The 21307-nt window shown below is 34.0% G+C and overlaps 1 protein-coding gene across 1 annotated transcript in view; it reads left to right on the top strand.

Moving 5' to 3' along the window:
- The window catches only part of EYS (eyes shut homolog), a 1768122-nt gene that overhangs the window by 612564 nt on the left and 1134251 nt on the right, over positions 1-21307 (top strand).

The raw sequence follows: 21307 nt of genomic DNA, 5'->3' as shown, positions 1-21307 counted from the left end.
AGCAGCCCCTCACTCCTTTTGAGAACAATAATTCTAAAAGAAAGGTTGATTGAGATCAATGTATAGAGTTGTTGAATCATTATATTATACCCTTAAAACCAAAATAATACTTTATGTTAATTATACTTCAGTAAAAAAAGATTGAGTGAGAAGACTGTATTTAAGTAAGTATACAGAAGTTTTAAAATCAGAGAAACCTTCAAACATGTTCCTTTATTTAATATGTGAATGAAAGAATTCATATGAATATACTTTGAATAATGTTTTAGCAGCATAATTATTCATTTAAGAAGAACAGTTTTAGAAAATATAAAATCACCATAATTTGCAGGCAGTGAAAAATTTATATAAATGTATTTATATTTACATAAATGTGTTACTGAGTAGTTTTAAAATTCCAGTCAAAGAAAACTTGGCCCAAAATGTATGTTTCAGCAAATGTTTTATATGTGTGTGTGTATATAGCATATATATGATTTATATTTATGTTTTTATATGTTTTACATATATACACATATGTGTATATATGTATATTTTATGTACATATGTATACAAATATGTATGTATGTATGTATTTTGCTGTTTCTGAATAAGGAGTAAAAGCGGAAACAAGAGCTAATTTCATATTTAAGCAATGGTTATTTCTGAAGATATATCTAGTTTAATATATGATAGTATCTTGAAGAGAGAAGTGTTCATCAGTTATGTCATTATTATAAGCACTAGTTTTTCTCACTTGCCTCTGAAGGCCTCATTCATCCAACTAATCACATTTGTAGAGAGTCTCCTTCCTGCCAAGTTCTAGTTTCTGGAGATTCAAAAATGATATGGACACAGTATTTCCCACATGCTCAAATTCACATTGAGGAGATAGAGTTATAATTTAAAAAAATAATACCACACAAATGGCATAAAATAAATATGAATGGATGTGGAGACCCAAGGATGGAGTAGCCATTATTTCTACATTACTGAAGGAACAAAAATCTTAATGAAGTTTAGTCTTCCCTTTGAGGGACAAATAGGAATTTGCCAAACAAAATATTGAAGTTAATTCTATATATCACTTGCTTATAAAATGGTGGTATTTCCTTTGTAGTTGGAATTCTTGGTATACTTGTGGAAAGATGTGAACAGGCTCAAAAAGAGACTGGAGTTTTGGTCTCAGAATAGGGAGGACACTTTATTCAAAATTAGAGTTTAGATTTTTTTCCTATAAATGGTAGTAGTCAACAGGGTCTTTTTCAGGAGCTGAGTAACTTGGTTGTGTTTAATTTTTAGAAAGGTAATTTTGGCTATTATGAAGTAGGAATGAATATGGTCAGAGACACGCAGATTATTAAGAAAGTAGATACCATAACTGAGGCTAACTCTAATAGCCCAGTAAAAAGGTAGTAGTCGGCAACTAGAAAGAACAATTTAAAAAATAAAAAAAAATTAGGGGCACCTGGGTGGCGCAGTCGGTTGATTGACTTCGGCTCAGGTCGTGATCACGCAGCTCATGAGTTTGAGCCCCATGTCAGGCTCTGTGCTGACAGGGTGGAGCCTGGAGCCTGCTTTGGATTCTGTGTCTCCCTCTCTCTCTGCCCCTAACCCACTCGCATTTTGTCTCTGTCTCTCTCAAAAATAAATAAACATTAGAAAAAAATTTTAAATAGAAAAATTAGAAAAATTTTAAATATTAATTTAATAGACTTAATAGAATGATATTTAAGAATGTAATGGAATTTAATTTGAAATCTATTTTTTATGTGCTAACTAGAAGACTACCTTCATGAATAGAATGCCAGAGGATAGACAGATGAACAATGAGTAGACTGGAGATAAAGATATCTAGGACCTAATCCCTGGAACTGTGAAAATTACGTTATATGGTAAGAGGGACTTCTCAAATGTGATTAGATTCAATATCTTGAGATGAGGTAGTTGTGCTAGATTATGTGGGTGGGCCCTAAATGTGACAAGTATCCTTAAAGGAGACAGAAAGAGATATGAAGACAAAAGAAGGCAGTGTAAGGACTAAAGCACCATGCTACAGTGCTGACTTGAAAGATGAAGGAAGGGGGCCATAAGTCCAGGAATATAAGGAAGCAGCTCTATAAGTGGAAATGTCAAGAAAATTGATTCTCCCCTAGAGATTCCCAGTGGAGCCCACATTACATGAACTATAGTATACATAACATTTTATACAAAAAAGTCTACAGACAATAGGTATTCTTATTTGTAGTCAATACTATATGTATATGTTTCTATGTGAATATTATAGTAATTTTCAGACACATATTTTGTCCTGTTCACTGAAGTACCAAAAACACTTAGAATTCCACTGATATCATATACCATTAGTAAATATTTGTGGAATTAAGAAAAAAAACATTATATGAACTTTCTTTTGTGTTTTTCTTTGTCAATATTATGATGAAATGATTTAACAGCATTCATTTGTTAATATTGAACATGAGGATAGTTTTATGTAGAATTCATTTCTGTGAACTCAACTATTATTAATGTTATTAATATAAATGTTCCATGCCCTTGCTTCTTAGGGAAAGGGCTAATTTTATATTTCTTTGCATCTGCTCTAAAGCAATGGATAAGCTTATGTTTTGGAGAATTGTTTACTGGTGCTAATCACTATGGTAAGAAATTTCCCAAACATTTACCTTGCAAAATACAAAATATTTTATTAACAAATGTTGAATAAAAATTACCACATTTGAATAATCTTAGTGGAAGGGAAACAAAAGTAAATACGCTTATGATTTAACATAAGATTTTATATTGATAAATTATTTTAATAACAACATAAAGCTGTAAAACATGTAGTAGTTCAATGAAATCAGTTGAAAAAGTTGAGATTTTGTTTGTTTGTTTTTAGTTTACTTATTTATTTTGAAAGAGACAGAGAGAATGTGGGCAGTGAGGAGAGGCAGAGAGAGGGAAAATCTAAAGCAGGCTCCATGGGGTCAGTGCGGAGTCTGATGTGGGGCTCAAACTCACGAAACTGTGAGATCATGACCTGAGTTGAAATCAAGAGTAGGACACTTAATTGACTGAGCCACACAGGTGCCCGAGAGATTTTTCTTTAATGAATAAAGAACATTTCATAGACATTTCATTTTGAACAAATTGTAAATGTCTTTAGAGGAAGAAGAGGTATATTAGAGATAATAATTATTTCCAAGTTAAACTGTAAAAATAAAAATTTATAATTTATACAAATACATATGTTTTTGAAAGCCTTACTTAAAAACTCAGTAAAGAAAACTATATTTTTCATTTTAAACTCCAAATGATACATATCTAATTTTCAAGTTTTTAGAAGTATCTATATTAAGAATCTGTATTAATAGTAATAATTATAAAACATAGAGTTTATTGAGAAGTTACTAGATATCAGACTTCGTAAAATTCATTGATATCTTACACTTTTTAGCAGAAGGTGATAACCTCTTTTGTATAAATGTGTATTCATGCATGTTTCAACTAATATAAAAGGAACATAATTAATAAAATATATAATATGATGTAACAGTATATCATATAGCACAGTTTAAAATTAAGTGTTTTCTAAAGGAATATTTTGCTGTCACTGGTGTTTTATGTGTTTGTTGTAAATAACAAATCATTTCATGAAATTAGGGTATAAAAGAAATTCTACTGAGATCATCTGACAAGAGTGAACAGAAATAGTACTTAAAGATTTGGAAAGTGAACTTGAAATCTGTTTAAACATTCTAATTATGAACAGGTCCCCATAGCTACAAATAGTTAGAAATAGATGGGAGTTATCTCCATCACTTCTACACTACTGGGTCATAATAAAATCAAGCCAGGCTGACTTATGTTATAATTTTGGCATTTCTTACATTAATGATATCCCCATTCTCTATATTTTGCTGGTCTCAGAAATTACTTGCATTAGACTTTCCTAGGCAATTCTGACAGTATTTCCAGCCATTGGACTCATTTGCAGTATCTTTCAGAGTCATGGGAATGGAAAACCTCTCAACAAGAAAAGGAGCACAGGGTAATTTATTTAACCAGGATTAGAATTTCTTTGGTTGCAGGCTACAGGGCTCACTACACCTGGTCATGAAGGAGCAAGAGATGTCTCTAAAATATTTTAGGGAAGCCTGTGAAATGTTTAATCAGTCTAGTTATCTTGCATAATATTTTCACTAATGGATTCCTGTTTTTTTTAATGTTTACTTATTTTTGAGAGAGAGAGAGAAAGAGAGAGAGAGAGAGAGAGAGAGAGAGAGAGAGAGAGAAAGTATGGGGGTGGGGCAGAGAAAGAGGGAGACAGAGGATCTGAAGCAGTCTCTGCACTGACAGCAGAGAGCCAGATGCAGGGCTTGAATCTAAAAGCTGAAGGTCATAACCTGGCTGAATCCAGATGCTTAACCCACTGAGCCATCCAGGCACCCCAATGGATTCCTGTGTTTAACCTACACTAACAAAAAAAAAAAAATCTGGTGTTGGTCAGAAATAAAGATAACTAAAGTACTTGTCGTAACCATCTTTAGAATGTGGGCTTCCTAAGCAAAATATTAACTTACCAAACCTAAAGAATTTTTGCAAAGGAAAAACATTATCTATAGGGCGGCAATCAGAATTACTTACACACACACACACACACACACACACACACACACACACACATACACACACCACAGTTCTGAGTATTTTGAACTACATAAGAAAAGTTATTCAAACAGACCTGAGTATACTAATAGAGTATCAAGGAGCCACGCAAAATAGGAAGGCCAAGGGGACATAATTTTCAGCCACAGTCAGCTCATTAAAATTAGAGAAATTTGTTGTTTTGCCACAAATTTATATACCACTTATTTCAACTCAATTGTTTTCTTAAAATAAATTTGTTCTCAAGTAATTTATTCAGATTGGGTGCACTTTTCTTCTAATACAATTTAGAGTAATGACAAATAAATATTATGATAAAATAAACTTGTAATTCTCATATATCAAGTGGTGTAGGTATCCCATTTTGGGAAATGCCAAATGATAATCTTTAATCTGGGAAGTGAAGAAAGAGAACTAATGATCTGGTCAAATATACTTGGAGAACAGGGGTACTTAAGTGAGCAGTATTGATAAAAGTAAAATAGCAAATAGAATAGAAGTGAAGTGTTCAAAGAGATGAGAGTATACGAGATGGTGTCAAAGTTGGAATATCATGAGTTGAGGTGTTGGAGGTTGAAAATGCCTTAGGGGAAATGAGAACTAAGTTGCGGTTATGAGTTTGGTTTGTGGTTATGCTTCAGTAGAGGTGAAGACCAAGAAATCAGGGTTCATGGGTTTACAATGCTCAGAGAATGAACAATAAAATACGTATAATGATAACTAAACTGTAATGAATTTTTAATATATGAGTACACAGAAAGAACTTCAAAAATATATCTCCCGAATAATTCTATTCTCAGCCCAGTTTTATAAGTGAGAACATAGGTTAAGTAAATTGTTCAATGGCATATGGACAGAAAACAGAAGTTAGGTTGCAACTTGAGCCCAGTGAGCAGTGAAAAGTGGTATTGGAATTGGCAAATGGAGAATGGGGTGAGGTTAAAAAACATAATAAAATGAAAACAATATGTGAAAACATCTTATAAATTCCTTTGGGACTTGTACCACTCTAACAAAGAGGCATGAATCTTTTTAGTATTATTGCTAGATTGTGGTTGCCTCAGGGGTGACCAATGTAGCTCCCATGTACCCGTTGAGTATTTTAAACAGGAATTTTTATTTGTATACATTTATGTCTTTTATATATATGAATTAGCAGTATGGGAGAGGGTAATTGATCCTCATGTACTATTCTTGTTCACTCACATCAGGTGATCACAATGGGACTTCTCTCATTCATGCCAAAATATCTTTGAATAATTGATAACTTACAACAACAAATACATACAACACTGTTGACCAACAGCAGAATGTTTCTTTGGGAAAGTTGGCTTTACAGGGCTATATTCTGAATCAATAGTTGAGAAATGTGAAATGTGAGAGGACATGAATATATTTTGTGACATCAATGTTTCTGGGGACAGATTTAGATTTGTAGATTAAATGCTTGTCAAAGCAAGCATTTAATTATGTGAAAGGTATATTGGAAAAGAGAAAGGTATATTAAAATCTACATTAGGTCACCTGGGATCTATATCAGTGAAGAAATCATTGATAATAATTTAAGAAGGTGTTGTGAAAAATTATTCCAAAATTATTTTGTATTAAAATTTTAAATTAATTGCTTAAATTTTTACATTATTTTTCAAAAAAATAATTTCATAATACATGATTATAGACTAAGGATTCCGTATGTCGCATACTCACAAAATAAAGTAATTTTAGTAATAAAATAATCAAAGTAGATTATTCATACTTAGAAATTTCCTCTTATTAAAAGAATTTATAGTAACAGGATAAAGGAAATTATATGGAAAGCTATTTGTAAACTTCAAATCACAAGTCAAAATTTAGCCATAAGGATTCTGCTTCCTTTTTATATATGACAATAAATATTGATTTTTTTTTTCAATTAAAACACATTAAGAGTAATTTCTCTTATGTTCTTGGTGAATAAATATTAATTATTGTGTTATAATAAGACATTTTTATCTGTGTTTTAAAAATATATTTTGCTTCATGAGCCTGTGTGAGGATTTGGAAACAAAAGACAAACTTTAGCAGTGTCTCTTCTAAGAAAAAAATCTGTAAGTTATAAACCACTTACTGTTTCTCCAGCTGTCATTTCAGAGCATAATTTTGTTAAACAGGAATTAACAAATCACTAGGAGTGTTTCAGACAGCTGGTGGGAATGCACAATAGAGAGACCATTCTTGTTAATACCTGGCTTTTCTAGGTAATATAAATAAAGCATTAAGAATATGATCACTTTGGGGCGCCTGGGTGGCTCGGTCGGTTGGGCTTCCGACTTCGGCTCAGGTCATGATCTTAGGGTCCCTGAGTTCGAGCCCCACGTCAGGCTCTGTGCTGACAGCTCGGAGCCCGGAGCCTGCTTCAGATTCTGTGTCTCCCTCTCTCTCTGCCCCTCCCCTGCTCATGCTCTGTCTCTCTCTGTCTCAAAAATAAATAAAAACATTAAAAAAAATTAAAAGAATATGATCACTTTAAGAAAGAAAAAGATGGTAAGAATCACCTAGTTTAATTTTATTCATTTAGAAATTAAAACCAGTAGTGATAAAGTTAGGTGAGTGGCTCAATAGCCTATATGTAGCAGTATTCTAGAACAGAATAAAATATCCTGATTCCTCCTCCTGGGTATATTACTCATTCACATTAATTTAATAACATAGGTGGTTTAATAAATAATGTAGAAATTATTTACTTGTGGATAGAATGAATAGCCTTCATTTTCTGACTCCAAAGGAGGGATGGAGGGAGTTAGGGAGGGAGGGAGGAAGGAAGGAAGGGAGGAAGGAAGGAAGGAAGCAAGCAAGCAAGGAAGGAAAGAAAGAAGGGAGGGAAGGAGGAGAGGAAAGAAAAAGGAGGAGGAAAGAAAGAAAGGAATGCCTATGTCTAATTATCCTGAGGAGAGGGAGGAGTAGTGATCAAATCAATAACATTAAATTCCAAAATGCTTGTTTCAAAATTAATTAAATTTGACAATAACATATTTGCTTTTTGGAATCATTATTGGATTAGAAGGATATTTGAAATTGTAGTTCACTCTTTTCTAAGCATTGTTACCCCATCCTAGCCCTTCATGCCCCCTGCTTTCTCCATTACAACACCTGTGGCTGAGTTCTTTTTCCACCCTTCTTACTACTGATTTCTATTGCAAAGGTGGCTTTTCAGCTTGCGATAAAACCATGATGATTACCCATAAGACAAGATGGTCCTTCTGTCAAGGAACTGTAACCTATAGATATACAAAGCGTTCAAATTGTTAAGGTCATGAGAGACAAAGCCAGTTTACATTCCAACTCTCTAATCAGTGCTTTTCTAACTATGATGTGCTAGAATTTCTCTTGGCAATTGCTAGGAAATAATTATGTTTAAAAAAGGGAAAAATACAGAAGCACTAAAATATGTGGTATTTGCTGAAGGTTTAACTCTGAAAATAAGCTGGCATATTCAGATGGCATTAAATTCAATTATATGTATATAATGTAGAATTTATGATATATATGCATCTGTCATATATGTTAGATGTATCTATAATTATGTGAAATATATATGTTAATATACATAATAGTGTTGCACATAAATGCTTTTTGTTTAAACCTAAAGAAAACCTCTACCTAATCTTATAAAACTTAAAATAAAAATCCTATAAGTTAAAAATATTGTCAAGAGCCAAAGTTTTATAAAACATAAAACAATCAAAATAGCTTGAAAAATGTGTTCAAAATATCTTTATAATATCTCATGTTCATTATTTTATTATTTCACTTCACTAAATTATAATATTATCTAATGTAAGGCAGTACTGGAATTATCTAAAACAATATGGAAATACAGCATTATTTGTTTGGTACTTCTACTGCTACTGTGAGAAAAACTATCTTACTTTTCTAATTTTTTAGATGCTCATTTTCTTTGCAGTCGCTGTGCACGATCTGAGTTCCATACTTGTGGTTTGAAAACTTTAGACATACTGAAAAGTTTGCCTGATATATAGTTTACATATATCCTGAGACTGCAAATATCCCATGACTGCATCCTTCTATCAAAGCAATGATTTTTACTCTCTGCTCGCTATCAAGTTCAGCGAGGATGAGCATTGCGGATGTGTAACCTGAAAATAACCTGCAGTCAGGGAAGCTGCCTTTAGTCCATACTTGTACAGTTTAAGATTCATATATTCAATACCAGTTATAAACCAGTTAATATCAGTTATAATGTTATTACCAGGGCTTTCTCCTTTGTCATCTCTATTAGAGTAAGGATAACAATTATTGGTCACTGCTGTTCGCATGGCATCATGGTGGTGTCAACTAGATGATCTAGTAACTTTCTGATATACAGAGAAAAAAAGATTATAGGAATTGATTATTCAATGTACATGATTTGAAGATTACCTTAAAATTCTCAGGTTGTCAGGGCACCTGGGTGGCTCAGTTGGTTGAGTTTTTGACTCTTGATTTCTTCTCAGGTCATGATCCCAGAGTTGTAGGACTGAGCCTCTGTGTCAAGCTCTGCACTGAGCATAGAGCCTGCTTAAGATTCTCACTCTCTCTCTTCCTCTGCCCCTCTCACCCCCTTGTGCTTTCTCTCTCTGTCTCTCTCTCTCTCAAATAAAAAATTAGAAAAAAAAAATTCTCAGGCTGTCTTGAAGGTACATTTCAAGAAGTATATTTCTGAATTTACTAATTTACCAGATGTTTCAAATTGATTTTTTTAAGCTGCATTTGGAAATATTGGACAGGGAGTCAAGAGACATGAGTTCTAATTCCAGTATTTCCATCAGCTAGTTATAGCAGCTTGAGCAATTAATTTAACATCCATGAGTTCAGTTTCTTCATTATAAAATGAAAATGAAATAGGGTGGCTGGATCAGTGTTTTTAGTCTGTGATTTGAGACTCTGTGTTAATGATGTCCTAAGGGGGAGATGGGGAAGGAAGAGGGTGTCTAAGACAGCTAAATGGGAAAAGCTTGCGGCTTCCTTCCCTTGCTTTAGTCAGAGCAGATCTGCTTTAAGTTGCTTTATTTCCTTTCCCTCCCTAGGAAATTATGTTTGTATGAAGGTTTCTTACTTAAAATTAACAAAATTTTCAAAACCACTGGACCAAATAATCTAATGTTTAACACAGCTTTGAACAATAAGAGATGTAAAATTTTGTGGGCTTTCTAATGTGCCAGAAAATGGAGCGTAAGAAAAGGAGCTATATATTATCTTTCTGTGAAATATTTTAGAGAGAGCCTGACAGGGGGTAAAAAAGTGAATTTTTGGTTTATGATGCACTTGGATTATCTTTGTCATTTGACTTTCAGGCCAGAAAGTAATTGTCCCAAACATCCTCACTATCTGTAGCAGAATTGCATTCATATTCTGGCATCTTTATGTTTGTGATGGTCTCTCAGAAGATTACAGTTTTGTATTCTGTAATATTATATATGTCCTGGGGATAAAGCTTTGGGTAATAAGACTGTATTGCCAGTTGTCAAATTGAGTCAATATGGAAAGCAGTATTCATGATATTGGAAATGTGTCTGATGGCAGATGAATTATTTTCTCATGGTAGCTATATTATCAGTAAAGAATAAAATTCTGGTACTGGTAGCCTAAGCCCTTTGAGTCTACTTTTAAACTTGATTTATTTTATTTATTTTTATTTTTTTAAGTTTATTTATTTTTGAGAGAGACAGACAGAACATGAGTGGGGGAGGGGCAGAGAGAGGGAGACACAGAATCCAAAGCAGGCTCCAGGCTCTGAGCTGTCAGCAGAGCTCAAGGAGGGGCTCAAACCCACAAACAGTGTAATCATGACCATGAACCATGAGGTTATGACCTGTGCCTAAGTCAGATGTTTAACCGACTGAGCCACCCAGGTGCCCCTAAATTCTAAAAAAAAGGAAGGAAGGAAGGAAGGAAGGAAGGAAGGAAGGAAGGAAGGAAGGAAGAAAGGAAGGAAGGAAGGAAAAAAAGGGAAGGAATGTTAAAGGTAAGGAAACCTTTTGGAAAGGATTGCCAATAGTTTATGAAGGTAGGACATTCAATAAGAGAACTAAATTATAATGAAGTAATTATAATGAAAGAGAACTAATTGTAATGAAAGTGGAAATTTGCACTTCAAATCATTTCTTCATTTAGAATAGGAACAAAATACTTATCTGCTTTTCTTGTTACTAACAAAAATCTTTACATGAAAATGATGACTAATTGTCTTACAGGTTTATATTTCCTTTAGAAACTGTTTTTAAAGTTCAGTATAGTTTGATTTATGCCCTATCCACATCCACATCTAACACATAGCTTTTCATTCTCTTCATAGATTACATTTTCCCAAATTAAAGAAACTGTGTTCTCTAAAACAGTTCTGCCTTGAAACTACCTCTCAATTTAGCATGTATTTTCATTACCTTGTTTCAGAATATGTTCAATCAAATTCAGCATTTATAACTTTTCACAGAAATTGTTTTTAAATATTCCATTAACTTTCTGTCAGAATAATACATATTATTTCACTTTAGATTTAAAGTGCCAAAATAAATCACTTTCTGTGGTTGAAAGAAATCATATTAACATAGTTTTGTTTGTTTTTAAAAATAAATATTACTGTATTATATCTAGACCTGAGTATCCTTATATCCAGTATTTAGGAATCTGTGTCTATAGCCAATTTTGTAAGTCTTTATAGATTAAAATGAATACTAAAAATAACATGAAAAGGAAACAGACTTTAAGTCAACAGGCAGAGCTCATTATTCTTAGAAGGATGGATATATTATGAATTTTACTTCATTTTTAGAAATTTTATTAAAGAAAAAAGACATCTTTGTTCTTCTGCCTAGATATGAATAATGAGTCAAAAAGAGACCACAATTTGAAAATTTTGTTATTTTTATTCTTTGGTGTATATATAAATTTTCAGGAATCTAAAAGGAAGTTTCACACAGGACCTATTTTGTAAGATGAATTTTGTGGCTAGGTTTGAATCAAATATAATTATCTCAATATGTAAACACTGTTCATAATGGAACTAATCCCATTTTTCTTTTATTGGGATTATTAATCCTTATTTGTAGAACTTGTTTTTAGTTGAATGTTTATTTAAAAGGTTATTTAAATGTAATCTAAAATAGACTTTTTTTCTTGCTAGGAAAATGAGATGATTTAATATCTAGAAACTTCATAAATAAAATATTCTCTATGACTATATTATTACCAATTAATGTCATATATATTTTATTTTCTAATATTCATTCTTTTAGTCAAATATAAGACAGCATTCCACATAACTGATGATAACTGAAAAAAAGATTAAGTCTCTGCCTTTTTATAATTTATATTTTACATTAGAGAAAAACACAATAAAATATTTTTAAATATCATAAGTACTAAATGGAAAACATAATGTGTATATGAATAACTTATGTACTTTAAAACTACTGTAAAGGATAAAAATAAAATAGTAATTGTGAGCGAGGAAAGTATACCAGAAGAAATGATCAAGATTCGGATGTAATGCGACATTTTGGAAAGTTGGGGCTGGGGGAGTGAGCAAAGGTTTTCCAGGCTGAAGAATGTCAAAGCAGCATGAATCAGAGTCTGAGGAGTAGCTCAGACTACGTGAATAGGTCACTGGATAAAAGAACATTTTAGTTAAAATTCTCTGGTATACTATTGTAAGCCAGATATCACAGGAAGTTCTATACTAAGTATTCATTTAATCTTCACACTCTTATCACATAGCATTCTTTCCTTTTTTTTTAAGTTTTGTTGTTGTGGTTGTTGTTTGTTTATTTATTTATTTGAGAGAGAAAGAGAAGAAGAGGGAGAGAAGAATTAGGGGAGGGATGGGGGGCAGGGAGACAGAGGATCTAAAGTAGATTCTGTGCTGTCAGCACAGAGCCTGATGTGAGGCTCATAGCCACAAACCGTGAGATCATGACCTGAGCAGAAGTGGAATGCTTAACCGACTAAGCCACCCAAGCACCCCAGTTACTATTATTTCTGATGTTCCTTGAGATTAAATAATATGCTTATAATTATATAATAATAATTCATGAAGCTTAGTTGAAATCCCAGCTGTCACCAAATCCCCACAATCTTAAACACTGTAGTAAATTCTCAGGTGTTGGGTTTTCTAAAAATGTGTTTATTCTTCTTTCCCTGAAAGGGTAATTATTACTGGGCATAGACTTTTAGGGTGGTAGTTATTTTCTTTCACTCCATACGAAAATTGGTTACTGGGTTCTTGCTTCCACTACCGGGAAGTGAGGTGTCAGTCTTGGCTCTTTGAAGATAATGTGTCTTTGTTCTTTGGCTGCTTTTAAAATTTATTCTCCATCTTTCATATTCCCTGGAAGAGTTTTCTTTGTACTCATCCAATGTAGGTCTGGAGAGCTTTCTAAATCAGTGGTTACTTTCTTTGCTATTTTTAGACAATTCTCAGTAATTTTTCAAATAGTGCTTTGATTTAATCTCTCCCACTCCTCTTTTTTTGGTAATACAATTAAACATATTAATTCTTCACATTATTTCCCATATTTTGTTTCCTTTTTGCCTTCTCTATCCTTTTTAATTTATGTACCTCAACCTGGATATTTACTTTTAATCCTCTCTGCTAAAATTTCTGATATTAAAATAATGGATTAAATTATTAAATTTCACTTATTATTTTCATTTTTTTAAATTTTTAAATGCGTATTTTATTTTTAAGAAAGAGAGAGGGCCAGAGACAAGGGAGACACAGAATTCTAAGAATGCTTCAGGCTCTGAGCTGTCAGCACAGAGCCCCACACAGGGCTCAAACTCACGAACGTTGAGATCATGACCTGAGCCAAAGTCGGATGCTTAACTGACTGAGCCACCCAGGCGGACCTCAATTATTATTATATTCAAATGTGCATTATTCCTATTAACTCTATATATGCATTATTGTGCATTATATGTGCATTATTCCTATATAAATCTATTATATAAAGTTGCTAGTGGAATTCTGTATCTTACCTTGTATATTTTTGAGCATATTAATCAGTTATTTTAAAATGTCTAATAAGCACAATATCTGGAGAGGCTATTTTTACTGTTTTTCTCTTGAGTTTTGATCATCAGCATTCCTTTATTTGTTTATTTTTTTTTTTTTATCAAATACCACTCTCTATCAAACACTGAAAAGCTCTAATGTTAACTTTCTCCAAAGACCACTTAATTTTCCCTGGCAGACAAATAGAATATGGATACATAACCTCATTGTCATTGAATGGAATTTTAGCATGATCTGAGCTGGGATTTTTGCTGGTGTGCCCTTCCTTTTAGATAGTGGCCCTCTGAGGTGTCAAATGAAAGCCAGGAGTTTTTAGCGGGACCATTCCATCTTGCAGGCCCATACTCCTGCCTCTAGCTTCCCTGCACTATAAGATGACTAAATTTTTGTTGTTCACTTTGGCTACTTTTGGCTTGCATTGGGGACAAGTGCCTCCAAAAGACTATTCATCAAAGTTTGGGCTCACTTTGCTCTTCTTTTCAGGGACATATGTCCTTGACAAAACTGAATACCAATATTTCCTTTCCATTTCAGGGAGATTGTGGCAAACTCCAACTACTTCTTTCTGCTTAGCTTCTATTTACCTGATTTTTTTTTTTACTGTATTCAGTCAGCTTTTATTTATTTTTTATTATTTATTTATTTATTTATTTATTTATTTTTAAATTTACATCCAAGTTAGCATATATTGCAACGATGATTTCAAGAGTAGATTCCTTAATGCCTCTTACCTATTTAGCCCATCCCCCTCCCACAACCCCTCCAGCAACCCTGTTTGTTCTCCATATTTAAGAGTCTCTTATGTTTTGTCTCCCTCCCTGTTTTTATATTATTTTTGCTTCCCTTTCCTTATGTTCATCTGTTTTGTATCTTAAAGTCCTCATATGAGTGAAGTCATAGGATATTTGTCTTTCTCTTACTGACTAATTTCGCTTGGCATAATACTCTCTATTTCCATCCACATAGTTGCAAATGGCAAGATTTCATTCTTTTTGATTGCCAAGTAACTATTCTGTATATACACATTGTATATATACACCATATCTTCTTCACCTGTTCATTCATTGAGGGACATTTGGGCTGTTTCCATACTTTGGCTATTGTTGACAGTGCCGCTATAAACATTGGGGTACATGTGCCCCTTTGAAGCAGTATACCTGTATCCCTTGGATAAATACGTAGTAGTGCAATTGCTGGTCACAGGGTAGTTCTATTTCTAATTTTTTGAGGAACCTCCATACTGTTTTCCAGAGTGGCTTCACCAGTTTGCATTCCCACCAGCAGTGCAAAAGAGATCCTCTTTCTCCCCATCCTTGCCAACATCTGTTGTTGCCTGAATTGTTAATGTTAGCCATTTTGACAGGTGTGAGGTGGTATCTCATTGTGGTTTTGATTTGTATTTTCCTGATGATAAGTGATGTTGAGCATTTTTTCATGTGTCGGTTGGCCATCTGGATGTCTTCTTTGGAAAAGTGTCTATTCATGTCTTTTGCCCATTTCTTCACTGGATTATTTGGTTTTTGGCTGTTGAGTTTGATAAGTTCTTTATAGATTTTGGATACTAACCATTTATCAGATATGTCAATTGCAAATAGCTTCTCCCATTCCATCCGTTGCTTTTTAGGTTTGCTGATTGATTCCTTCACTGTGCAGAAGTTTTTATTTTGATGAGATCCCAATAGTTCATTTTTGCTTTTGTTTCCCTTGCCTCCAGAGTCGTGTTGAGTAAGAAGTTGCTGTGACCAACATCAAAGAGGTTTTTGCCTGCTTTCTCCTCGAGGACTTTGATAGAGTCTTACATTGCGGTCTTTCATCCATTTTGAGTTTATTTTTGTGTATGGTGTAAGAAAGTGGTCCACATTCATTTTTCCGCATGGCACTGTCCAGTTTTCCTAGCACCACTTGCTGGAGAGACTGTCTTTATTCCATTGGATATTCTTTCCTGCTTTGTCAAAGATTAGTTGGCCATACGTTTGTGGGTCCATTTATGGGTTTTCTATTCTGTTCCATTGTTGAGTGTCTGTTTTTGTGCCAGTACCATATTGCATTGATGATTGTAGCTTTGTAATATAGCTTGAGGTCTGGGATTGTGATGCCTCCTGCTTTGGTTTTCTTTTTCAAGATTGCTTTGGCTATTTGGGGTCTTTTCTAGTTCCATATAAATTTTGGGATTGTTTGTTCTAGCTCTGTGAAGAATGCTGGTGTTGTTTTGATAGGGATTGCATTGAATATGTATAGATTGATTTGGGTAGTATTGACATTTTAACAATATATTTTCTTCGTATCCAGGAGCATGGAATATTTTTTTCTATTTTTTTGTCTTCTTCAATTTCTTTCATAAGCTTGTTATAGTTTTCAGTGTATGGATTTTCACCTCTTTGGTTAGATTTATTCCTAGGTATTTTATGGTTTTTGGTGCAATTGTAAATGGGATCAATTCCTTGAGTTCTCTTTCTGTTGCTTCATGTTGGTGTATAGGAATGCAACTGATTTCTGTGCGTTGATTTTATATCCTGAAACTTTGCTGAATTCATGGATCAGTTCTAGCAGCTTTTTGGTGAAATCCTTAAGGTTTTCCATATAGAGTATCATGTCATCTGCCAAGAGTGAAAGTTTGACCTCCTCTTAGCCGATTTGGATGCCTTTTATTTCTTTGTGTTGTCTAATTGCAGAGGCTAAGACTTCCAATACTATGTAGAATAACAGTGGCAAGAGTGGACATCCCTGTTTTGTTCCTGACCTTAGGGGGAAAGCTGTCAGTTTTTCCCCATTGGGGATGATATTAGCAGTGGGTCTTTCATATATGGCTTTTATGATCTCAAGGTATACTCCTTCTCTCCCTACTTTCTTGAGGGTTTTCTATCAGGAAAGGTTGCTGTATTTTGTCAAATGCTTTCTCTGCATCTATTGAGAGGATCATATGGTCCCTGTCCTTTCTTTTATTGATGTGATGAATCACGTTAATTCTTTTGCGGATATTGAACCAGCCCTGCATCCCAGGTATAAATCCCAATTGGTCGTGGTGAATGGTGTTTTTAATGTATTGTTGGAGCCAGTTGGCTAATATCTTGTTGAGCTTTTTTGCACCCATGTTCATCAGGGAAATTGGTGTATAGTTCTCCTTTTTAGTGAGGTCTTTTGTCCGGTTTTGGAATCAAGGTAATGCTGGCTTCACAGAGAGTTGGAAGTTTTCCTTCCATTTTTATTTTTTTGGAACAGCTTCAAGAGAATAGGTGTTAACTCTTCTTTAAATGTTTGGTAGAATTCCCCTGGAAATCCATCTGGCCCTGGACTCTTGTTTTTGGCAGATTTTTTATTACTAATTTGATTTCTTTACTGGTTATGCATCTATTTCTTCCTGTTTCAGTTTTGGTAGTTTATGTGTTTCTAAGAATTTGTCCATTTCTTCCAGATTGTCCATTTTAATGGTGTATAATTGCCCATAATATTTTATTATTGTTTGTATTTCTTCAGTGTTGGTTGTGATCTCTCCTCTTTCATTCTTGATTTCATTTATTTAGGTCCATTCCTTTTTCTTTTTGATCAAACTGGCTAGGGGTTTATCAATTTTGTTAATTCTTTCAAAGAACCAGGGGTACCTGGGTGGCTCAGTTGGTTGAGCATCCGACTTCAGCTCAGGTCATGATCTCACAGTCTGAGTTTGAGCCCCACGTCAGGCCCTGTGCTGACAGCTCATAGCCTGGAGCCTGCTTTGGATTCTGTGTCTCCCTCTCTCTCTGCCCCTCCCCGCTCATGCTCTGTCTCTCTCTGTCAAAAATGAATAAACATTTAAAAAAATTTAAAAAAAAAAAGAACCAGCTCCTGGTTTCACTGATGTGTTCTGCTAGGTTTTTTTGGTTTGGATAGCATTGATTGCTGCTCTAGTCTTTATTATTTCCTATCTTCTGCTAGTTTGGGGTTTTATTTGCTGTTCTTTTTCCACCTGTTTAAGGTGTAAGATTAGGTTGTATATCTGAGACCTTTCTTTCTTCTTTAGGAAGGCCTGGATTGCTATATACTTCCCTCTTATGACTGCCTTTGCTGCATCCCCGAGGTTTTGGGCTGTGGTGTTATCATTTTCATTGGCTTCCATGTACTTTTTAATTTCCTCTTTAATTTCTTGGTTAGCCCATTCATAACATCCTTGTTCCAGTGTCAGTGAATGTGGTTGTTTCCTGGGGTTTGCTGGGACCTTTCCTGTGAGGTGGCCGCACAGCCTCTACCAAATGTCCTCCCAGCAAGGGAATCAACTCTCCCCGTGTGGTCCAAGGACTGCCTGGACCTCACTTTGCTCCTGGGAATTTGCCCTTCCCACCAGAGCACTGCCAGGTATCGAGCTGAGGAGTTTCAGACTCTGTGCTCCCTCTGTTTATAGATTCATAATGGAATTTAAACCCTCTCATTTCTCCTTTCTCCCTTTTTTGTTCAGTCCCTGCGGCTGTTTCCACTTTTCCACTTTTTGTCCAGCTGCTTTTGTGCGTGTGTGTATGTGTGTGTGTGTTGTTTTTAATTTTTTGATTTTATTTTTTTTACTTTATTCTTTTTCTTCCTTCAAAATGATGAAATGAAAGAATTCACTCCAAAAGAAAGAGCGGGAAGAAACGACAGCCAGGAACTTAATCAACACAGATATAAGCAAGCTGTCTTTTCCTGTACTCTCACCCCATCTCCGTCCTCTCTCTGCAAGCAAAAACAGACCCTGCCCTCTGTGGCTTCTCTCTCCCCCAGTTCGTCTCTCTGCGCTATGTACCTACTGAGTTCTGTGGTTCATGTTGTGCAGATTGTTGCATTAATACTCAAATCAGTTTTCTAGGTTTTCAGGATGGTTTAATGTTGATCTGGCTATATTTCATGGATGCGAGACACACAAAAAAACTTCCATGCTGTTCTGTCATTTTGGCTTCTCCCTCTCTATTTACCTAATTTAAATAGGTAAATGCCCTAGTATGGAAAGCCACTATTGTAATATATTATACACATATATTTGATATATATATATATTTGATATATAGTCATTATACCTATCAAACTGGACCACTTTGTCTTTTGTCTCACTGGTTGTGTTGTTCACTAAGCTAGATACATATCATCTTCTATCATGTTACTGTCTTCCCTTTATCCTTCTTACTGGTGTATTTTAAAACTACAAAAAAATGTTTTGTCTGGAAGGATAATGTCTACTTAATACTTTGTATTAAGTGATAAAAATGATGTGGCTCCAACTTCATAAACCATACAAACTTTTTTCTTCTTTAAAAATATTTTTTAATGTTTATTTTTGAGAGAGAGAGAGAGAGAGAGAGAGACTGAGTGTGAGTGGGGGAGGAGCAGAGAGAGGGAGACACAACATCCAAAGCAGGCTTCAGACTCTGAGCTGTCAGCACAGAGCTTGACGCAGGGCTTGAACCCACGAACCATGAGATCATGACCTGAGCCAAAGCCTGATGCTTAACTGACTGAGCAACCCAGGCGCCCCTCATACATTTATTCATTTTAGTAAACATCTTTAAATAAATTTCCTTCCTCAGCAAAACCAGTTCAAAACATTATTATTTATTTAATGCCAAGACAGTATGGTTTAAAAATAGTATTTCACCATTAAGTGCTATTTAAAATTACTGGAATTATTAATTTTGCAATGTTGAATGAGAAAGTGTTTTGTAGTAAGAGTGTCCAAATTCAGAAAAATGCTTCTGAACTAAGTATGCAACAGATTAATAGAAATACTTGAACTCTGTGTTATTTCTAGTTAATATTCATTTCTGCTTCCTTATTATGTATATTTTTAATATTAAATATTTAAAAAATCTATTTCTCTCATTTTTTATGTTTCCTTTATGTACAGATTATATCATATATGATTAGATCATTGCTGTAGTACCTGACACTTTAATGATAATTATACCATTACATTGGATAATTTTCTTCTAATTATTAAATTGTCAAGAACACTGATAATTATTAGCTTTTATGGAACATATATCTTTAATGGGAAAGATATTTGATTGGTTTTGACTCAATTACGAAATTAGTTTCAAATTATTACTGAGATATCAAAAGAAAAACCAGCAGTAAACCTGTGCTTTTGTCTTTACAGAAATGATTCATACCTCTTAGAAAGTGAACAGGGCACATCATTTGTCCCACAGATTTCATGCACATGTTATCCATACCACTCTACCTTAATTTCCGTCACTGAGTTGGGTAGTTTCTCCTATGTACCTACAGCAGACGCTTGTCTTGCTTACTATAGAATTGCCTTTCAAATCAATATACTCACTACATCAATTTTCGTGGAATTCTTTTTTTAATGCTGTCAAAAAGGGAAGAAAAAATGAGCTAACTACATTAAGTGAAAACTCCATATATAACCAAAATCATTGAGAATGTTAACAATGTGGGGGCCACAATGCATGAGAAAATTACTGCCAAAATCCAGCTAACCAGGAGTACTATTAATGAGTATGCTGGAGAATTAACACATATGTCAGGAATAAAACCCAGTGTTGATAACACAGTGGCTCTCATCCCTTTCTGCTTTTCAGCTGCTCTCAAGCCATAGCAAACCAGTTGACCCTAATAACCCAAAACAAAATACTCAGTGGCATTCAAATTATTGTAACCTAAATGCAAATACATGGAGCATGAATTTATGCTTGTTTGATTGTTGTTTGATTGTAACGTTCAAAAGAAATTTGCTATGTACCTCTAGCAAACATTAGAATCCTTATGAAATCCATGTGGGTTACTTCAGTTTTTATGTTACTTTTCCTGTCATATTTATTCTTTCTCATATGTTCAACCAACATGTATTAAGCATCTGTGAGGTGCCAGACCTCTTCAAGAAGCTGGAATGTGTATTATAGAACAAGTTCTTGAGTTTCAGAGAGCTCCTTTTCTGGTAGATGTAACTATGTAGACTTCTTAACTCTATTTGCAAGTAGAAAAACTAAGTGGCCATAATTAGCTACCATAGCTCTGTCTAATAGAAAAGTAATGAGACCGTGTGTGTGTGTGTGTGTGTGTGTATGTGTGTGTGTGTGTGTGTTTTAAGTTTTCTAAAAGCCACATTAAAAAAGGCTAAAGGAAGCAGGTGAAATTAATGTTAATATGTTTTAACTCTATGTGCAAATTATTATGATTATAGTATGTAAGTAATAAAATTATTATTTTACATTTGTTGAAAATTCAATGTGTATTTTGTACTTATAGTACATTTCATTTGAGGCCAGCCACATTGCAATGCTCTGTAACCACATGGGGCTAGTGGCTCCTGTATTGAACAGTGAAGATCAAGAGAACAACTAACATTGATTTTAGTATTTTTCATTATTATAAATTTAGAATCTCTAAAGAGCCCAAATTCTGTGTTTTTTTTTTTTAACAAGAGTCCTGTTCTTTCAAAGTATTTTTAATATTTTAAATTATTGTCCCGTGGCAATTTTGTTTGTTTTTCCAATCCTAGAAAACCAGTTTTACTTTTAGTATTTTGAATATTGTTATAGGACGACTCTATCTCTTAGCAAAATGATATTCAAAGTTTTTCAATTTCAATCGACCAACAATAGTGTACTGACATAGATTATTTATAAGTAGTACAGTAAATAT

The sequence above is a fragment of the Panthera leo genome, chromosome B2 (assembly GCF_018350215.1).
Source record: "Panthera leo isolate Ple1 chromosome B2, P.leo_Ple1_pat1.1, whole genome shotgun sequence".
NCBI lineage: Eukaryota > Metazoa > Chordata > Mammalia > Carnivora > Felidae > Panthera > Panthera leo.
The sequence above is the reverse complement of the archived record's forward strand: the minus strand, read 5'-3'. Positions and strand labels throughout refer to the sequence as shown.